The 21558-nt window shown below is 37.1% G+C and overlaps 1 protein-coding gene across 1 annotated transcript in view; it reads left to right on the plus strand.

Annotated features, from left to right (window-relative positions):
* Nucleotides 1–21558, plus strand: part of LOC145666373 (uncharacterized) — a 390322-nt gene that overhangs the window by 51186 nt on the left and 317578 nt on the right. The window lies entirely within an intron of this gene.

Genomic DNA, 21558 nt, shown 5'->3' on the forward strand with positions numbered 1-21558 from the left:
TAGACTTAGAAAAGAATAAAATATCGGGCAGTATTTCCACAGAGGAATAATCACTGTAATACCACTTCTTTTACAGAAATGAATGCAACGGATCTACGGCTCATCATATGCATTATCTTTTACATTTATGTTTGTTGGTTGTATAACTTATAGGAGAGAAGAATTTACATATTTCATAGCAAATATAACGAAACTCTAAAGAAAGTTTTAGCTATTGTCACTGCAATTTAAACAACATGAAGTATCAGAATAATTGGTGTCAAGGATCATTTCATTATTACACATATTGTATATTGTCAGTTACGATATATTGTTTCATTGAAGTTTTGACTCACCCAGAAAAGTCTCTAGTCGCCATTGAGTGTGTCGTAATTTCTCTTTACTTTGGAGAAATTTGAGCAAATTTAGGTGGGAAGCGCGGTGGCTCAGTGATAGACAAGGACGAGACCAACTTCCCATAAAGACAGATGTACTTTTTGAGATTAGACATCACTTTTACGGTGCCTTTGCGAAAGGAAACAGTTATAAATTTTGTTTCTTTTTCAAATCTTTCAGTTTAACGTCTCATGATTGTTCCTTTTAGGCTAAGGCTTAAAGCAAGTGAATGATGATGGATGAATTGGGCGAATGAAAAAGTGGGAGGAAATTGGAGTACCCCCGAGAAAACCCACGGACACGATCTCATGGGCATCACTACTCACTGGTAAAGTGCTCATCTGTAATACGAAAGATCCTCAGTTCGATCCGGGCCATGTGCACTGAGGAAAAAATTGTAGGTGACGTACTTAAAAAGATAGGTTACATGCGTAATTCCTGTAGTTTTTGGACTTAACGTACAGCAGACGTATAACTGAAAACGCATGTTTTATAATACTTTCTGTATAAGTATTCCATCTTTACGTACTTTCCGTATGAAAAAATGTAGGCGGTCAGGATCTCACATACAAATGGATGTATATAACATATAGCTGACGAAGATAACATAAGTATATGCATGTGATATACGGAAAACTGTTAGATGCCAGACATCCTGGAACGGCATGATGTAACATCTAAGGGCAGTGCCTATGTAGCATACGGATAACGTATGCTCCGTAATTGATTTCTATAGTAAGCAAGAGGATTCCGTATATTTGTACAATATACCGCTGTCCGGAGAACTGATTTTTCTCTGTGTGTGTTTATGGTGCGGTCGGCAGCGTTTGCAGGGTTTTTTCCGCGTTCATTCCACATTCTCATTCCACCATTTTTTTCATAATCAAGTACTTCCTTCAGTCTCCTCCTGCGGGATGTTAAAGAATAAAAATGTCCAGACCATTTCTGGATATGCAAATTAATTACTGACAAAGTGCGCGTAACAATTGTCTCTAGATACTAAATTAATATATTAATAAGCTAGAGTATTAATATACGTTACGTCATTGACGTAAGACTCCTTATGGAAGTAATGTTACCACGTTCTACTTCGTGAGAACCCTTGAGAGGTTGTTGATCTTCCGTCTCAAGAAAGATTCTTTTTTGTTTTACATAAATGGTTCCCCTTTGCATTGATGTGCACTAGTCATTTGCACCAGACACTTCGCTGCCTTCTTCTTTTCCTCTTTTATTCTCACATATTTCGAATGCACTTCACAGCCAGTTGACTGTAGTGTCTATTGATGATTCACTAACTATACTCGCTAATATAATTAACGCTTAACAGCTTTGGTTACTTGCCAACCCATGCTATTCATTCAAACAGTAACCGTTTTGCTTCCTAGGTGGCCGAATACAACATACACAGTTTTCAATCAAGAACACACGACTTTCAAATGAACAAACCTATTTTGAATGCCTATGTTATTATGGAATTATTATTGGTTTATACCTTTTAATAGTATTCTTAACATTAATTAATGTAAATCGTATCAGTATATAATTATCTATGAAGATTGCCAGGAAATTTATTTGATAATCTTTTTATTATTGATTTACTTTCTCTCCCGGTTAAGTATTTGTTTTACAAGTTAGTACTATATAAAATATCAAAAGATAATGCACCAAGTGTATCGATCGGTATTTCTTTATTTTTAACAATAATTTGGCCGCTCGTCGTATGATGCCACGAACAACCGTACTCGTTCATTCTATTGTGTGTTTTTCCGTTGTTTTTCCCCTTAGATCTGTAGTCAGTCAGTAAAGAAACCCAAAATTATTTATAGAGATTAACGTACCATCGCAGAACGAGTGTAGCACTTCTGAGGCGTAAAGGATGTATTTTTCTTTGCTTATCGTAGAACGATAAAAGTGTTCCCTTTTGCAGCCATGTAGCCAACGAGCGTGGTCCTGGATTCCAATTCCTGTAGGGATACTATGCATGCGTACATTAACGTCTAGGTTTAGTAGGCTAGAGTCAGGGGCGGCATATTTTGCTTCCTCTCCTTCACTGTAAATGAACAAATCTTTGTTTTACTTCCCACAGATATGCCGGCTAGGCTAAAGGAGACGGTGATGAAAAATGAATGAAATGGTGGAATGAATAAAGTGGGAGGAAACTGAGGAACCCCGAGAAAACCCACGTACACGACGTTTGTCCACCATAAAGTTCACTTGACGCGAGCTGGGGATCAAATCAAGAACTCCATGCACCAGAGGTGAACGCTCTGCCACTGAGCCAGCGCGGCCCCCTATCCCCCTCGCTGTATATAACAGAACTAATTAATTTATTATACAAGAAAGTTAGCAATGGTATAACCATGGAGTATAACATAATTTTCCCTTTTCGAGTGATGTTGTCATAGAAACGTGTATTGAATAATGAAGCTGTAGAGCTGCGACTTTCTGCTGAGTGTATTTTCGACGACAATTCGGTCGTTCTAACTTACAACAAAGTATACAACATGAAATAAATGTTCTAATTCAATAAAATACGTACAACGTTTTATTTTGTACCAATATATATTAGAATAGACCTAACTTTAACCGAAATCCTATCTGCAACGAGATTTTTGTGAGTCACACTCCATTTCGCTGAAGACAGGTTTTACTGTATAAGATCAATTTTTATAAAACACATGTTCCACATGCATATTATTTAATACAAACCGCTGTATAAGAAAAGCTTTGAAAAAAAAATATTTCACAATGCCAGCAGTAACTTTTTTTGTGTTTCAAGTTACTAAACGTTCGAGTCAGCATCCATGGCGCTTTAGAACCCGAGTAAATATGGTGTTTATGAAGCGAAGTTTACAGTTTAAATTATGGACATTTAAAATTGAGGAAAACTTAGCTACAACATAGAGAGGCAATACGTGCGAACTTATTCTCAAATTTTATTATTTGCGCCATCAATACCTTCAACGAATTGTATACATTAACTATGCACATAATCAGATTATCACCTGATCGATAAATGGATCATTCATTGCGATTACATTTACACGGAAATTTCACCTGTAGAATGCTAAGAGTGTCTTTTCTTCAGATGCTTTAAAAAGAGGCTAATCGGTTCAGAAGATTCAGGTTTGCCTTTCGTAATCACATCTTGAAAAATCAGCTGTTTTATTAACAACGACTGACGGCCGATTCATAAACGACGTCGTTAACACATGGACGGTAATGACGCGGCAATAAAAATGGAGAAATCGTAGCAGGCTTTGGCATTCTAAAAGCTAATATCAGTGTAACGGAATATCAATTAGAAGGCTGTTACCCATGCTTCAATGCGAAAACAGAGGGAGAGAGAAATAAAAATGCAGCTAATTCTTTCCAGTGACCAAACATATCTACCTCGGAGTTATTTCATTCAACTCAATGATCTTAATCTGATTTTTCAATAAAAATGTAATAACGTGTATTGCTATAAAAAAATATATATAGGGTGTTCGTAGAATAATGGTAGATATTTGAAATCTTTGGATTTAACGTCCCACGATTATGCACTTTGGACTAAGGGAGACGGTGATTAAAGCACGTGAACGATGATGGAAGAATTGGTGGGAAGATCAAGCGGGAGGAAACGGGAGTACCCCGAGAAAATCAACGGACACGATGTTGTCCACTGCAATCTTACTCGGCCGATGATCGAACCAGAGACCCTATCCACCAGAGGTAAGAGCTCTTAACATTGAGCCACTGTATCCCCTTGGTAGGGATTTGAAAGGAAATAAAACTAGGATAACCAAGATGAGCAACACTATTTCAACAACTACATGTAGACTTCCAAGGACGGTAGTCCTGCCATATCGCGATGTCCTTATGACGTACCATTTTAAAGGTAGACATTATATGGAAATCTAGATATTCACTTACCTTCCGGAAATGGGACTTCCTGTTGAGACATTTCTGGGCTGTTTGTAGGATAATCACAAGATCACTTGTGGTCATCTAAATAGTGTTCGGTTGGATTGGAGGTTAGCGCCCCTTTCAGCATCTCTTAGGCTATGTGAAAGATTGACCTACATTTTAAGATTAAATTGTAGGCTGAACAACTCGTAATATGTTCATATTTCAAGGCTTTCCTATCGGGAATCGAAGCGGGTAGGCATCCAAATATTGTCGCGTGCACATATAAATAAACGCGTTCTTTCAGTAACATATAATGACAGGGACACGAACACACAAACATCGAGGAAGTTAAAATTCAAAAGGACCCGAACCCGGGATCACGTACACCAAATGCGCACGCGCTAGCCACACAGCTAGCCCTAGCACAGGTAAAGGGGGGCACACTGAGCCACCCTGCCTCCAACTTCCAAAAGACATGCTATGAGTATGTGCTATGTGAATGTTCTTATTTTGATCAGTTTGTGGCGTGTAAGGCTATGCATAGTACTCCGTTAAAAATACTTTCTTAAATCTGAGAAACCGACAACATCTGTGCACCGACAACATCTTTTCTTAGAAAGAAGAGTTTGAAACTCTCATTAATGAGAAATGAAGAAAAGTAGATAAGGTTGTATAAAGCGGATGAGAAAATATACTGTTACTTTCGTTATGGATAAGAATTGCCAAAATCTCATTTCTAAGAAAATATTGTCTCGGTGCACAAATAAGAAACTGTTTCTCAAATTTAAGAAATTATTTTTAACAGTGTATGTTGTCCGGACGAGTGTCACTAACTATACTGCCTGTCTACCCGACATAAATGGATGGCGCTAGCGTGCAGTTTTAATTAAGCAATATTTTACCCAATAGTGTCAATAGTCGAAGGCTTGGGAGTACAACTACCTAGTGTAAAAGGAAAACAATATAGTATACTGATCCTACTGATCGGGCTATAGATCTCAGAAACTGTCTTCGAATCGGGGCTCTGGACAAAATAATTTAATTCCGAAAAACTTAATTGTTCCAATTTTTGAAAAACATTTTTACATAATCTAAAACTATAAGAGATTTTGAGTAGAACATATAATGGTGTTTAAGAAGTATATTTAGTTTCACACTATCGCCATCTGTAGGACGACTGTATTAAATACTCGAAAACTACACATCAGTGTCCCAACACCACTGTGCATTTGATAAGACATGAAGATAAGTAGCTTATAAAACATAATAGGATACCGCGCTGTTTTCTATAGCGAGCAACCATGTTATTTCGAACCAAAAATGTAACTTTCGAAACATTGTATTGAACCACGTTGACATAAGAAGTGGTGAAATAACTCGTTCATTGAGTTCTTAACGTGACGGCAGTGGCGTCCTGTGGAAAATCAGCGCCCGGGGTGAGAGTATACGACGGTGCACCTGTACATATGAGTGAAGTCGACAGACGAGCCGTAAAGTGCCACCATGGTTGGCGCAAAGCGTAAGAAAATTTTCAAAAATAAACCCTACTTTTCCTTGATTTTAAGCAATTTTTGTTACTTTTTTCCTTCCATTTTATGTCTTTTCTTTCCTTCCGAATTTTGCACCCCTTACTTCAGCCCTCAGCCGTCGCCCCACTCGCCCCTATGCAAGGCATAGTACTGCGTGACGGCGCTGTTTAGTGCTCGAGCTCTTATCTCTGACGCGATGAGTTTAAAGTAAACTTTATTTAGTTTAAGGTAAGCCTAGGTTTGGCAAAACTTAGCTTGTTAAGAAGTTTGGTTTATCAAAAACCAAACCAAATTCCTTCTTGCGGTGTACACTGTGAAAGTGTTGCTTGTTCCCATTGCATTACTTTCATAGCTCTAACAGAAAATATGTTGTGATGTCATGCGCAGTCTTCCAAAACCTCAAAACTGAACCGATTTACTGCTACTTCTTATCCCTCTTCCTCATTCAATTCTTCTGTTCCTCTCGAACAAATAGTAAACACTGTGCGGATAACCAAGTTTCTTGGTTCCATTTTCACTTTCAAACAAAATGTAATCTATCTATTAAAATGCTACAATAGCAATTAAAAGCGCATTTTTTTTTTTTACAATGCTAGCCAAGGCTAGCTACCTTTTACAGGGTTACGCCCTGTTTTAGGGAAGTGGTGTGGGATTAAAAGCGCCTGAGCTTCAACCTATAACTTTGACTTTCAAATCATTCATTTACGGTTATGTGTGATTTCACGTTTAACAGAGACAAATGTTTTGAGTATTTGTACTTTAAACAGTATAAATTAGTTAACTATATCTTTTTCATAAAGTTTATGATATAAAATTATTGTTCAAAGCCTTTGAATTTTAATAAGCCTTCTCTAAAATCAATGCATGTGAGTTGTGCTTCCATCTTCCAAGTTCTTTTAAACTATGTTTATATGTTTGTGGTCAATCTTTCGAAATTGAGATCTCGGAAACTACAGGCTCTAGAAAGATGACGTTTTCACTGATCGATTGAAAATTTTGCGTAGATTGTCCAGTTCTAATTCAATATTTCAAAAAGTATGGCCATTATTTCTTTATTACATTTGAGCTCCTCCGTGGCTAAGCGGTTAGCGTACGCGCCTTTGGCGTGGGAGACACGGGTTCGATTCCCGGCGGGAGCTCATGTGGTTCGGATTCCACGTTAATCAGTAGGTCCACGTCTCATATAGCCTCGCTGCTGAACGGGACGTTAAACTCAACTCAACTCAACTCTTTATTACATTTTTTAGTTTACACTGGAAGCGTTGAAATAATAAAAAAAAACTAAAGCATCATATCCTATGCGTTATACATTCCAACAACACATTGTTGTATATTGGGGTTGTATATGTCTCAGTTGTTTGTTTCATGGCCAAATAATAATGGAAAAGGAAGGATAATTATTTCTCGAGTCTTAAGATAAATCTTTATTTTTTTAGTATTTTGCCCAATGAACACCATATATAACTGACGTTATAAATAATTGTATATGTAATGTATTTGCTTATTACATACTGCATGTAAGAAGAAAGAAAACACAAATCATACATGAATTAGAATCAACCGGAAATAGATTTAATTCTTGCAAACGGTGTGAGATATTGAACAAATCTCTCCTTTAGGGCACCTCTTGCTTATTATTATTATTATTATTTTTTAATCAAGACGTCTTTCACTTGTGTCTGTAAAGGGACATGTACTTGTGTTGTGAGAAACGACAAGGAGACTCATGCTCATATGTGAATGATGCGCAGGTTCAGCTAGTTCTTATAACAAGGCACTTTTAAAAAAAATAGTTATTGGACGAAGTCAAATACAATAATTTTGTAATGATTTGAAAATGTATCTCGTAAGATTAACTTCCAACTTAAAGAAATCGTAAGAAAGAGCTTTATTCTAAAAATAGAATAAACATCCTTATGTTAAACAATATATTCTATGTGTTTCAGTCTGTTGTCAAAATTGGAAAAGGGAGTAGAAATTTAAATAACTTTTTACAATTATTATTGGCCATTTACTTTCTGTCTTATTCCATTTATTTAGATATAACGGCCATCTCTTGAACCAAAGAAGAAGGAACTCCTAAACTCTTCTAATTATTGTATATGCAGGGACTTGTTGGATTTTTTCTTGTTCTCTTCAAAATTACCACTGTTTTGTAGAATATTTTAAATTAATTGAGTCTTTCCCAGTAACAAGAATACTAATTTAAAACTTTTTCAATTACAAACAATTTTCCCAATAGATCGTTTTCATGGCTTGAGGGCTAGTCTGAAGTTTTTGACTCTATAGTATAGATGATGCATTTCGTGTTTATGGTAATCTTTCAAGAATTCGGTAATAACTTAGCTGCTAAGGTTTCTGTCTAAAATTCTTTTAAAAACGCTTTTTATAGGAAGTTAAAGTTTTGTTTATTTATAACCTTAGTATCTTTTTAGAAGTACACAAAATTGATTCAATACCCAGTTTCTCCATTCAATAAAATGAGCAACTGTAATAACTCAAATGCTGTAAATAATATATCAAGTTATATACTTAAACTGGGCATTCTACGTAACTATTGAGGGTTCTGATGAGTAAACATAATGAGTAATAAATGATAGATGAGTTATGATTTATTATATTGAGTCAAAATAAACCACCGTAATGTTTAGGGACGGTCATTGATACTAACTGCATATAAATAACAAGGAACATGTTCGAAAGCATGTTTATTTTAATTTTTATATAGCACACAATACAAAATACAGCAGGTATAGAAAATGTTACTCACGAATGGTTTTAATAGCAGTTTTACATCCTTTTATTTCAGAACCAGGGCTATGTAAGATGTGGATCCACAATCTAACTATGAGAGCTCATTCGTGGCTAAGCGGTTAGCGTACGCGCCTTTGGCGTGGGAAAACTGGATTCGGTTCCCGGTGGGAGCTCATGTAGTTCAGATTCCACGTTAATCAGTAGGTCCACATCTCATATAGCCTCGCTGCTGAACGAGACGTTAAACTCAAAATCAACTCACCTCAACAATTTAACTATGAGATCAGTTGACGTCTATCCAACATAGTAGACAACTAAATCTCAGAAATTGGCCTACAATAAATGAAAAATGAAATATTTGAGTCTCATCTCTTGTCCATCTTTATCAATAAATCAGATTTTTTTTCAATTTTCTGTGAAGAAATGCCCCCTTTCAGCACTCAGGCGAGAAATAATTTCTCAGTAAAATTTAAAAAGAAATGTCTTCAGGTTTCGAGGTGGAGAGAATATTAACTTCAGCAAATGAAGTTTTGTCACTGCAATTCAGGTATTCGACATTCCCCCCTATGGATAGGCTGTCTTTACAGGTATTTCTTTACCCATCTTTTATTAATCTCGAAATTGGGGGGGAGGGATGGAGTTTTTAAGGATAGATATGATTAACAGTAGTTTCTTTTTTTCTTTAGAAATTCCACAATTTACGGACTTCAACCCGTCTCTGTACCCGCGATTGCCTTCTACCATAATAAGCTACTGTAATTCTTAAATAAATGTGAATAGCTTATCTGGCATTTCCATTTCAGTTACTATTTACTTCCATTCTCTAAAACGTGCCTATTATGATGTTGTTTGTGTTTCTTATCCCATATTGCTGGAACATTTCTCACTAGTTTTATTACAGCATGTCTTTCATAATCAAATTTAATACTACAGCAAAACCTCTCGAGCATAGACACACAAAATCTTCTGCAGACGAAATTCTGAACAAATGAAGACTGTTCCGTGCAGCGCCTCAGGGAGAACCAAAGAGCACACGAGCCACAACAATGCTTCCGCTGAACATCGATGTAGCGATGTAGGTCGCGATGTAGCGTACATCTTCGGCATGCGCTTCCCATTTGAATCCATGTATTTGTGCCAGTATCGAGGGTGCGACCGCAACTTAAACCTCGACCTCGATTGCGAGGCATCTTCGGTATGTTTCTACCCTTTGTTTTTAATTATCATTTGGCCATGAAACAAACACCTGAGAGATATACAACCCCATATACAACTGTGTTCTGTTGGAATGTATAACTCGCAGGATATGATGCTAGTTTTTTAAAAATTTTCAACACTTCTAGTGTACCCCTAAAAATGTAACAAGGAAATAACAGCCATGTATTGTAAATATTCAACTAGAACTGGACAATCTACACACAATTTGGAATCGACCGGCGAAAACGTCACGTTTCTAGCACTTGTGGTTTACGAGATCTCATTGTCGAAAGGATTAAAGACAAACGTATAAACTTTTGTTTTCTTGAAGATAAACATATTAACCTGGCATTTTAATATATAGATTGTTTCGTTGATTAAACACACAAAAAGTTTCCCCAGACTTATGGCACATCCAGTACACGGCACACTCTACTTTTGGCTCAACTTAGCGTCTTTTATTGCTGTAGCTGATACTCTTTCTCGACGGCCTCTGTTTTCTTATATTCTCTCTCTCTCTCTCTCTCTCTCTCTCTCTCTGTTTCTTCGACATACGACACTTTGTTAGCAGTTTGAGGTGTAACTATTGTAATTAGTCTCTGGTAGCTAATTATTAACAGCAGACTATATCTTTGTTCTTAGCTGCTTTCCTTTAAAAACTTTTCTGTTATTTGTATTTGTAGCATTCATTAAATACACACACACATACACACATATAGACCAAAAAAAAAACACACACACACACACACAAACATATATTTGCATGTTCATCTCCAATGTAACTGCTTTTCCAGTTTCCACTTTTCCTAAAAAACAAAGTATAATTTCTTTCAACAACTTTCCTTCCATAATACGTTATTGGATTTTATTAGGATAACACAGTGGGAGTTATACAGACTGCAATAGGTACTTACGTAAGTTATTTTTCAAATAACTCTTGAACGAAGCGATACTGTGGTTATACCGTTTAAGCTAAAGCAGATAAAAGATCAATGAAAATGAAGTATGAAAGAATTGGGGGAATGAGAATGTGGAGGGAAACAGGAAAACCGCTTCTCGCTGTCTTATTACCGTTTTTACTCTATAGCCATCAACGTTCAAACTGGAAGTGGTTAATTTCTGATATTTCCCGTTTGAAAAGGGGGTTAAGAGGGTAGATGATGTCTAATTATATTCTTACAAAGAATCATATTTCGCTCTCTCTCATAGTTTTCGCTCTACGTAAATCAGTATTGAAACCACGAGTTGTAGTGGATTTGTATCACTTTACTTTAGTAGAGATTTAAGGATAGACATCAAATGTATTCTTGATAGGCTTCACTGATTGCAGTAAACCATGTCATGCTATCTGTTACCAGAGCTCCTTCCTGGAGAAGCGGTTAGCGTACACGCCTTTGGCGTGGGAGACCCGGCTTCGATTCCTGGTGGGAGCTCATGTGGTTCGGATTCCACGTTAATCAGTAGATCCAAGTCGCATATAGCCTCGCTGCTGAACGGGACGATAAAGTCAAAATCAACTCAATTCAATGCAATCTGTTACCATTTTTGCTTTACAGTGATCTATGAACCGGACCTCATGACAGTAAAACCGGAAATAGTTTATTTCTACCACTTCCGGTGTATGGATGACCTCTAACCTATCAACGAACACAATTCTTAACTTTTGACCCAATCAGGGGCGGTCATGAGGTCTACTGGGTCCGGCTTCCCCCTCCCCCCACAAAGAAACCTTCCTAACTCAACATACATTTGTACACTTTCTCAATAAAACTATATTTGTTTAACAGGGAAATAATTAATGTAGCATGAAAATTTGATCTTTCATTTCATCTGGACTCTCTCTTTTATAAAAACAATTCTAGTCCAATCATTTTTGTTTTTTCTGAAAATTTACGTGGAAGTGTTTTACAATTATTTATCGTCTTTTCGGGTGCTGAATAAATGCGTTCAATACTACTTAGACGTAGTGGCTAGTAGTATTGGACTCTTCTTCCAAAAATCTTGGATCCTGTCAACAGAAATTGCTAGGTGCGCGCTTCGCCCCTGGCCTAAATTGATGCTGATTCATTAAGTACTTCTGGAAATTTTCTTTCCCCCGGACACAATGTTTCTTCCAGGCCCACCGAAGTTCGCTAACCCCCCTATTTCCCCTCGGAGCTAAGAAAAATTAAATTACTATTGCCCATATGCCTATTTATCATATACCAAAATAGTGTGGCACAGGCCCGCAACTAAAGGAGAGCCTGCCACCCGTAAACTTTTCAGGCCCCTCCAGACCTCAATACAAAATGCTATAATACAAAAATCACAATTTAGATATTTGTAAGAGAATTTTAAATGACTTCCCCCCCCCCCCCCTTTATCTTATTAATGCCTCCACCCAAACTTCTGTGTCTGGTTGCGGGCCTGGTGTGGCAGTGCAGCACCTTCGCCTTTTGATTCGGCCCCCGGATAAAATTTTCTTGGAAGAAAGCTTTGCGCAGACGAACATGATTTATCTCATAGATGCATGGACAAAGTAAATAAACATAAAGTACTTTTGGTCAGTAAACTAAACTCGTTAATAAAGATTGGACGATTATGCTACACACCGAAAAAAATCATCTTAATTTTGAATTTCATACTGAAAATTAGGGATGGCCAATTCCGGAATTTTTACTTTCCGGAATCCGGAAAGTAAAATCGGAAAATTCCGGAATTCGGAAAAATTCCGGATTTCGGAAAAAATCCGGAATTCAGAAAAAATCCGGAATTCGGAAAAATTCCGGATTTCGGAAAAAATCCGGAATTCAGAAAAATTCCGGAATTCGGAAAAATTCCGGATTTCGGAAAAATTCCGGATTTCGGAAAAAATCCGGAATTCAGAAAAATCCGGAATTCGGAAAATTCCGGAATTCGGAAAAATTCCGGAATTCGGAAAAAATCCGGATTTCGGAAAAAATCCGGAATTTAGAAAAAATTCGGAATTCGGAAAAATTCCGGAATTCGGAAAAAAAACGGAATTCAGGAAAAATCCGGAATTCGGAAAAATTCCGGAATTCGGAAAAATTCCGGATTTCGGAAAAAATCCGGAATTCGGAAAAATTATTTTTTCTTTTTGTAATCCTAAGAATTTTGTTCAAATGCAAACGAACAAATTTCCTTTTTGTAATCCTAAGAATGTATGATGCAAGTTAAGCTGAAACTTACATCCTAAAGTATACACTACTCAATCTTCCCATGGTTAATGAGATGTAGTCCAAAAGTACGATGTACTCCTAATATTTAATTTTTGTTTTACTGTAATATTGTCCAGAGGTAAGACATATATCACACTGAGATAAACAACTTGACATAATGAAGATGTTATCATACGTAGTTTTCCAGAAAATCGTGAGAAACGATTTTTTATGAAGTTAAAATATGCATCGCTTGTTGCCAGTGTGATGCAATTGATAACTTTTATGCTGGAATAGTCTTATTATTATTATTATTATTATTATTATTATTATTATTATTATTAATCGTTTATGTACTGTAAAAGAAAAATATGAACCTTTAAGTAGTAGATTTTATCTGTTGTTTTTTGATATCTTCTAACAGTAATAACAAATTGCTTGTAAATACGCAATGATTATCAAGGACAATGGCATATTAATGTAAGGACTACTCTGCAGATTAGCAATAAACAATAAACAATAACAGATAAACAATAGTCCCAAAAAAAAAGTAACTAACTTGGGCACGTCAGAATGTTCGCGAGAATATAGGGACGCATTGAGACTAGCAAAAAACGTGGTGTTATTATTACTCAAAGGGCCGTACGATGGAGGCATTAACGTTAATGTTAATGGCACCAATGAGCACTTACTTGCTCTAACGGTTAACCTCATTTTTGAGATGATTCTTAGAAGTGGGCGTGTTGGCATGCAGTTAGAGTACTAACGATTTGCGTCACTATCGAACACTAACGTAGCACTAGCGACGTTTAAAGTCGAAATTGGAGTCTGACATAAGTGGCTTGTCAACTTCACGGACATAATATTTTCCTTGAATGCGAGAATTTTGCGCCCGGGAAATTTGCGCCGGCTATATATTTGCACTGGGATGTGAGCGTCCTACAATTCAACTTATTATTGTATTGTGTAAAGTAACTTCCACTCGCACTTGAACTAGGCTTGTCTCTCATCGTCTCAGTGAGTTACTCCATCCGTTATAATATTCCGAACAAATGAAAAAAATACAATTTTAGTTCACTAAAGTACAAATACAATTTTTCATTATACTACAAAATTTACAATAAACGTATAAATGACTGATATATAATTATTTATTAATATAATCAAAGAGTATAATTTAATCTACAAAAGGCTGTTTGGCTCTACCCAGATATCTCTGTTCACAATCCTTGCGAGTTGTTTGGCTTTTCAGGACACAAAATATAGAAAAGAAAATGTAAAGTGAATGTAAAATCAGTTCAGTAATATTATCAAGAAAACTATTTACAGTGTGTTTACTTGCTGGAATTACACTTCAAACACACAATTGCGTTCAGTCGTTCTTTCAGGAAAAATGTTCCGGGGGGCACATTTAGTATTCCGGAGGGGGGTCACTGCTGGTACTATTCTATTTATTATTATATTATAGACGTATTATTTTGGTCTCCTCCGAGGGGGCACTCTGAGAGCTCTGGGGAGGCCCGTGTTCCCCCAAAATCATCTCTGGAAGAAGCAGTGATTGCGTTGATCCGTTGTGTTCTTTTGGCTTATATTGAAGTTTATTCTCCCCTTATATAGCCACAATGAAAATAAATCACAAATGGCATGGTTGTGAGGGGAGGATTGTTTATGTTGTAATGTCAGCCCCTCCGAGGAAATGCGTAAGCTCCAATAGGTTCTTTTATTTCGCAGGGCTCAAACTTCCCGGTGGAGGTACATCGCAGACGCAATTTTCCCTGTTCTTGAGGTAGGGCGCAAATTTCCCAGACGCAAAATTCTCGACACAGTTCGAATGACCTCGGAAGACGATATCTTTTTCAATACTTTTTTAATATTCTTTTACTCGAGATTTCTTCATAGCTTCTTATTAAAATACTTACTAATATATCCTCATTTTATTGTCCTAACCAATCAATATGGGTATGTTGTCAGTAAAATATTTAGATTGATCGAGCCTCTGGTGTGTAACCACAGTATTTCATATCATGCCCCCATTAGAAATCTTGGCTAAACGAACCAATATATGTTGCCAATAAAATAGTTTAGAATGATTGAGCCCCTGGTAAATAACCACAGTATTTCGTGACAGACCCCCCCCCCTCCTTCCTATTACCATATTCTAGCTACGTGCCTGGCTCAGCTAATTCTCTACATTCTTTACCAAGCACACATTTTCTAAAGCGGAAAATGCTCTCTAAATACCTAAGCTCATTATTTTCAGCAGATGCACAAACTGGGTAACATTCTATCTACATGAATGTTATATATGTCGATTACTGGAAACCGCTTCTCGCTATCTATTACCATATTTACTATATAATGATTAACGTTAAAACCGCAAATGGTGGTTTGTACCGCTTCCGGTTTGAATATTACATTCATCAGGGAACTCGATTCTTAACTATTGACTCTGTACATCATGGCCAAAATTGATGGTAATCCATCAGATAGTTCTTGAGACTGTTTGTTTCACTGACGGACAGAATGAATATATGGCTATAGAGTTTTGATAAACTAAATTCGTTAATGAGTGATGATGGAACAAATATAAGAAAGGTAGGCCTTCCACCGGGAAAATTTTCGAACACAAAATTAGCTATTGAAAACCCACATGTCCTGGGTTACAATACCATAGATGAAAACTCTACCACTGAGTCATCAATCACCCGCTTATTAGTTTTATTAATTATTATATTAATATAAATTAATGAATGCCTGCTTATGTTAATTATTGAACAATTACATTGTATACTTCGTAAAGTCAAAAATTATAAATTTGTATTTACTGTACATACAGTGAGCGCAGAAAGTGTTCGTACACCTATGCTATTGAAACGAGAATGCCTGCGAAAAAGAAACAGAAAATTTAAGAAGTGTAATAACACACACAATATGAATAATGAAAACTAAGCTTTATGAATATATCAATAAAGAACCACAAAGACAAGTTTAATGGTCAGAAAGTAAATAAATTCCGTAGAAAATGTATAGAGTAGACGCAAAAAGTGATCGTACACCTGACGTACGAATACGAAACAAAGATACCACAACTGGGGTTCACTAGTATTCATCTGAGTATACACCTCTGTATAGCATGACGAGTAACAGAATGAGTTTAGTTGTGAATAGGAGTGAAAAAACTGCACGGTGGGCTGTCGAAATGGGAAGCAACCGAACAGAAACAAATGAGGAGACAAGAAAAGTAATTATTAAAGTGCATAAGAAGGGTAAGTCTTTGAGAAAGATAGCAAACCTCAGGGGCAGATCCAGAGGGGGGCGATCGGGGCCATCGCCCCCCCCCCCCACAAGAGGAAACTTTCTTATTTTATATATAAATAAACCCATCCATAACAAGTTTGGAGCTCTTAAAAGTAGCAGTATTACTGCCGACCGCCCCTTCCCCAGAAGTCCGTCCTGGATCCGCCCCTGTATAGAGTAGCCACAATCGAGTATTTTCCGCTGTATGTTTGGAGTCGTTGTCTTGCTGAACAATAAATTGTTTTCAAGAACCATCTTCTGCGCACTAGTATGGAGATATTCCTTTAATATGTTAATATACACTTTGTGGATCATCACTCCATCGATAAGGTGGAGACGACCCACTCATGAGGCACTCATACAACCCCAGATGAGCACGGACCCTCCTCCGTGTCTTAATTTAGGGACGAGATTTTGAGGATTCATCTCTGTATTCACCTTGCGCCATACCATACGCCTCCCATTGGACTCGATAAAATTAAATTTACTTTCGTCCGAAAATATGACCCTATTCCAGAAAGAAGCCTGATCCCTTATCTTTATACTCTTTTTCAAACTTTAGTCTCTTTATACGATTTGTCTTGTTCACCCAGAACATTTTCCTGGCTATCCGACCATGATACCCTGCAAATATTCCGCACTGTACTGGCTGATACTTTAACACCGCGTGTTTCCAGATCCGTTTCCAATTGCACAGCACTACTTTTTGGAACCTTTTTTCTTTCCCTAATAATGTAACGTTTAACTTGTTCACTCAACACTCTTGGTCTTCCAGTTCTTTTTATTATTATTATTATTATTATTATTATTATTATTATTATTATTATTATTATTATTATTATTATTATTATTATTATTATTATTATTATTATGGTTTCGCACAGTGATAGAAACATTATACATCGCAATTATTGTTTGTACTGTTGAACGAGGCCTGTCTGCAAGGTTTGCCAGGGGCGGATCCAGGACGGACTTCTGGGGGGGGCGGTCGGCGGTAATACTGCTACTTTTAAGAGCTCCAAACTTGTTATGGATGGGTTTATTTATATATAAAATAAGAGTTTCCTCTTGTGGGGGGGGCGATCGCCCCGATCGCCCCCCTCTGGATCCGCCCCTGACTCTATAATACCTTGAAACAGCTTCGCACACCACCCCAATCCCCAGACATGAACCCCATAGAACATCTATGATCTCTTCTGGAGACAAGAATCAGAAGGCACAGCTTGTCTACTAAAGAAGGCCTAAGAAAAGCTATTCAAGAAGAATGGGACATAATCAGTCCCGAAGCTACAGAACTACGAACTACTACAGGTGAAATCAATGCCACGAAGACTACAGACAATCATTAACGCACAGGGTAATCCCACAAAATATTAAATAACGTAATATACTTTATAAGCATTAATTCAAGCATAAGTGTACGGTGACTTTTTGCGTTTACAAAAAAGGAAATCTCTCTTTTCTTCTGAACAAAACAGTGATTGTCTTTGTTTGCCCTTTCTCTTGTATATAGAAATAAAATGTATGAATGTGTAGTCTTAATTCTGGTTATATATATATTTTCCACCTCCCATTCTCATGCTAGCTGTTTTCAATATAAAGTATGCACGGTGTACGAACACTTTCTGCGCTCACTGTAGGTATGTTGACAATAAGCGAATGTTATTAGAATATTTGTTGAGATTTATTTTCCTTCACTGCCTTTCGCCTGGTTAAAAAGTAGTTTGCAGTGCTTTGGAGCAGCTGCAGGTGAGAACGCGATAATGTTTGAGACATACCGACGACTTTTTTGTGTGTGAAAATAAGACCTTTCTCATAAAGTAGTAAATAACTGCAGTAGCAATTGTCTACGTAAATGATAAAGACATATCCAACTACAAGAAATTAATACAGTATATATAGCCTATTCATTATTGTGTTTCTCTTTTAACAGCTACTAGCTAAGGATGGCCAATTCCAGAAATTTTACTTTCCGGAATCCGGAAAGTAAAATCGGAAAAATTCCGGATTTTTTCCGAATGTCGGAATTTTTCCGAAATCCGGAATTTTTCCGAATTCCGGATTTTTTCTGAATTTCGGAATTTTTCCGAAATCCGGAATTTTTCTGAATTCCGGAATTTTTCCGAAATCCGGAATTTTTCTGAATTCCGGAATTTTTCCGAAATCCGGAATTTTTCTGAATTCCGGAATTTTTCCGAATTCCGGATTTTTTCCGAATTCCGGAATTTTTCCGAATTCCGGATTTTTTCCCGAAATCCGGAATTTTTCCGAATTCCGGAATTTTTCTGAATTCCGGAATTTTTTCCGAAATCCGGAATTTTTCCGAATTCCGGAAACTAAATTTTCCGATTCCGGAAAACAAAATTTCCGGAATCCGGATTCCGGAAAATTTTGGCCATCCCTACTGAAAATGGACACTGTTAAAGCGGGACATCTGGGCAATTTAAGCAAACAATGGACACTGTTAAAGTTGGATGTCTAGACAATTATAGCTAACAATGGAGAATGGCAAGGTGATCAGACGTCCCGTTTTAGTCGGAACAGTCCCTTATTTTCAACCGTTGTCCCGTTTTTTCTGATTCTCAAACGGAACGCTTAAATGTCCCGTTTTTAAGTAAACATAATCCAGGTGTCCCGTAATTATTATTCAAAATATAAATGGTCAATGTTAATTCTACTCTCTTCCGTACTAACACTCATTGGGAAGGTTCAGCCGTGCCTAGAACTTCTGAATATTCAAATGAGAATTGAGTGTTCTGTGTTTCAAGTGGGAATTGAGTGGTAATTCTGAGTGTTCAAGTAGTTAAAAGTATTTTTGGGTAGTACTTAAGTTAGAAACGGTGTGTTATCATTCTTACTTGTGTATTTTGTAAATTGAACACACTGCTGAGTCCCAAAATGCAATGTGTAAGTTACCCCCCCCTTCCCCCCGTCGCCGATTCTGATAACGTTCTGGTCACGTTGGACAATGGACATTGTTAAAGCGGAATATCTAGGCAATTTAAGCAAACAATGGACAGTATATAAAGCGGGATGTTTAGACAATTTAAGGTAACAATGGATACGACATCTATGTAATTTAAGCTAACAATGTGAAGTGTAGGTTTAAAATTTAGAAAAGTACTTGACCACAATAACATCAGTATTTTGTTTGTGTAATGATACTCTATCAGAATTGTTAATGAATTATGATCACTACAATTTGTTTTATGAAAAAGATGCAGACACACGAAACTATAATTATATAGCTCGCAGTAGGAGGTGACTGAATCTCAAGGAAGACTGCGCATGCAGTGTTGCGGGACGCCGCAATCTGTGCTGCGTGCAGAAGAAATATGCACATGCCGTTATGTCCTATTACGTAATCTAGTACACAGGCTGTCAATTTCCTTTTAAAACTTTTACAACTAGGTCGTACGTATGTAATTTAGCTCTATGAGCAACTGGAAAATATTTTCACACATTATTAACAAAGTTATAATTTTAACAATAAATTCAAGTGAAGAAAATTAACAATAGTATAGTATAGTTACAAAGTCCATCTTTTTTTTTTTTTTTTTTTTTGCACTTGATCACAGATTCAACTTGCACTAAGGACAGTGGCGTAACTACAATGGAGCGAGTGGAGCAGTTGCTCCAGGGCGCACAGTAAAAGAGCACAAAGGCGAAAAAAGAAAAGAAAAAAAGAATACGGAAACCTGTTCCTTATGCAAAGAACGTTTGAAAATATTTCAAAAGGTACGCTATAACTAATACCAGTTAATTGGTAACAGCAGATACCGGTGACGGATACAGGAATTTTCAATTTTGAACGGAGGCACAGGCCTGAAAAATATACTTGAGACATTTGATTCGCTAAATAAAAATGTGGACTGCAGTGTTCTATAATACGTATTTATCTCCGCCCTTCTGGAGGCGGCATTTAGAAAAGCCATGTTGTTCGACACGAGAGAATCCAGGATTAACATGAACTGAAACGCATACATTATCTGCCATGAGTGGAGAACGCACTCAGAATCTTTCTTTTGAGAGAAATTTTAAAACTTTTTTTTTCCTACAGCCTTTGAACAAGCGCTTCATTAGGGACAAAATTTTACTCCCCATGGAGGGGCGCGCGAACCCCGCGCCGCCTTTCTGGATCCCCACTGGGCGATACCCGGACAATAGTCACTGCAATGTTTGTCTAGCTAGCTGCCTACTGAAAGTTTTGCATGATGAATCATTGCAGTACAGTAAATCATTTTTAATTTAATGTCCTATGAACCGTGTAGTCTAAATGCTGTAGTAGGAAATGAAGTAGGCGAGGATGATAAAGGATTTAGTATTATTCGGGATGAGTTTGAAAAGGCTATATCCGAGATTAGGAATGGAAAAGCAACCGGGATAGATAATATACCAATCGAATTCATTAAAAATATGGGAGACAAGGGAAAGAAAGAATTGTTCCGATTATGCAATGAAATACATTACACAGGGGAGTGGCCAAAAGACTTCCTGAAGACGATCATGATACCGATGACTAAGAAATCGAATCCAAAGAGATGTGAGGATTATAGAACTATTAGTCTCATATCTCATGCAGGTAAAATTTTGTTCCAAATACTGGACAGAATGTTATGTGGAAGAACAAATGAAGAAGTTGAGGAGGAGCAGTTCGGGTTCAGGAGAGGTAAGGGCACAAAAGATGCAATTGGATTATTAAGGGCGATCGGTGAAAGATTTATGGAAAAAGGGAAAGAGGTGTATGTTGTATTTATTGATCTGGAAAAGGTTTATGACCACGTGAATTGGGAATTATTGCTGGAAGTTCTAAGAAGATTGGGTTGGAATGGAAAGATCGAAGATTCATAGGAAACGTATACACAGTGGTCGAAGTGACACGGTATGCGGTGGTATGCCATACCGCCTCTGGTCTTTCAATAATGAGGACATACCGTCTCTGGTTTTTCAGTGATCAAGACAATATCTAAATAGCCGGTATGTTGAGTCGAAATCATAATAAAACATACCGCCTCTACTTTTTTCCACCTCAAACACTGCTTATACATGAACCACCAAATAGGTCTAAGTGTTAGAATAGGGGAAGAACTGACGCAAGAGAATGCAATGGAAGGATGCTCCTCTCGCAAACACTGTTTAATGTCTATCTAGAAGAGATAGTAAAAAAGAGTGTACATGATGATGACGGCATTTCGGTAAGACGTGCAATGATTAGATGCATAAGATTTGCAGACGATATGGCGCTTGTTGCAGAATCTGAAAAGAAAACCTGAGGCTGGGCTTTGAAGAATATGGGATGAAAATAAATGTTAGAAAGACAAAAGCTATGGTGACTGGAACGAAGAGGTTTATGTCAA

The sequence above is a fragment of the Thermobia domestica genome, chromosome 12 (genome assembly GCF_964235325.1).
Source record: "Thermobia domestica chromosome 12, izTheDome1.hap1.1, whole genome shotgun sequence".
NCBI classification, from domain to species: Eukaryota; Metazoa; Arthropoda; class Insecta; order Zygentoma; family Lepismatidae; genus Thermobia; species Thermobia domestica.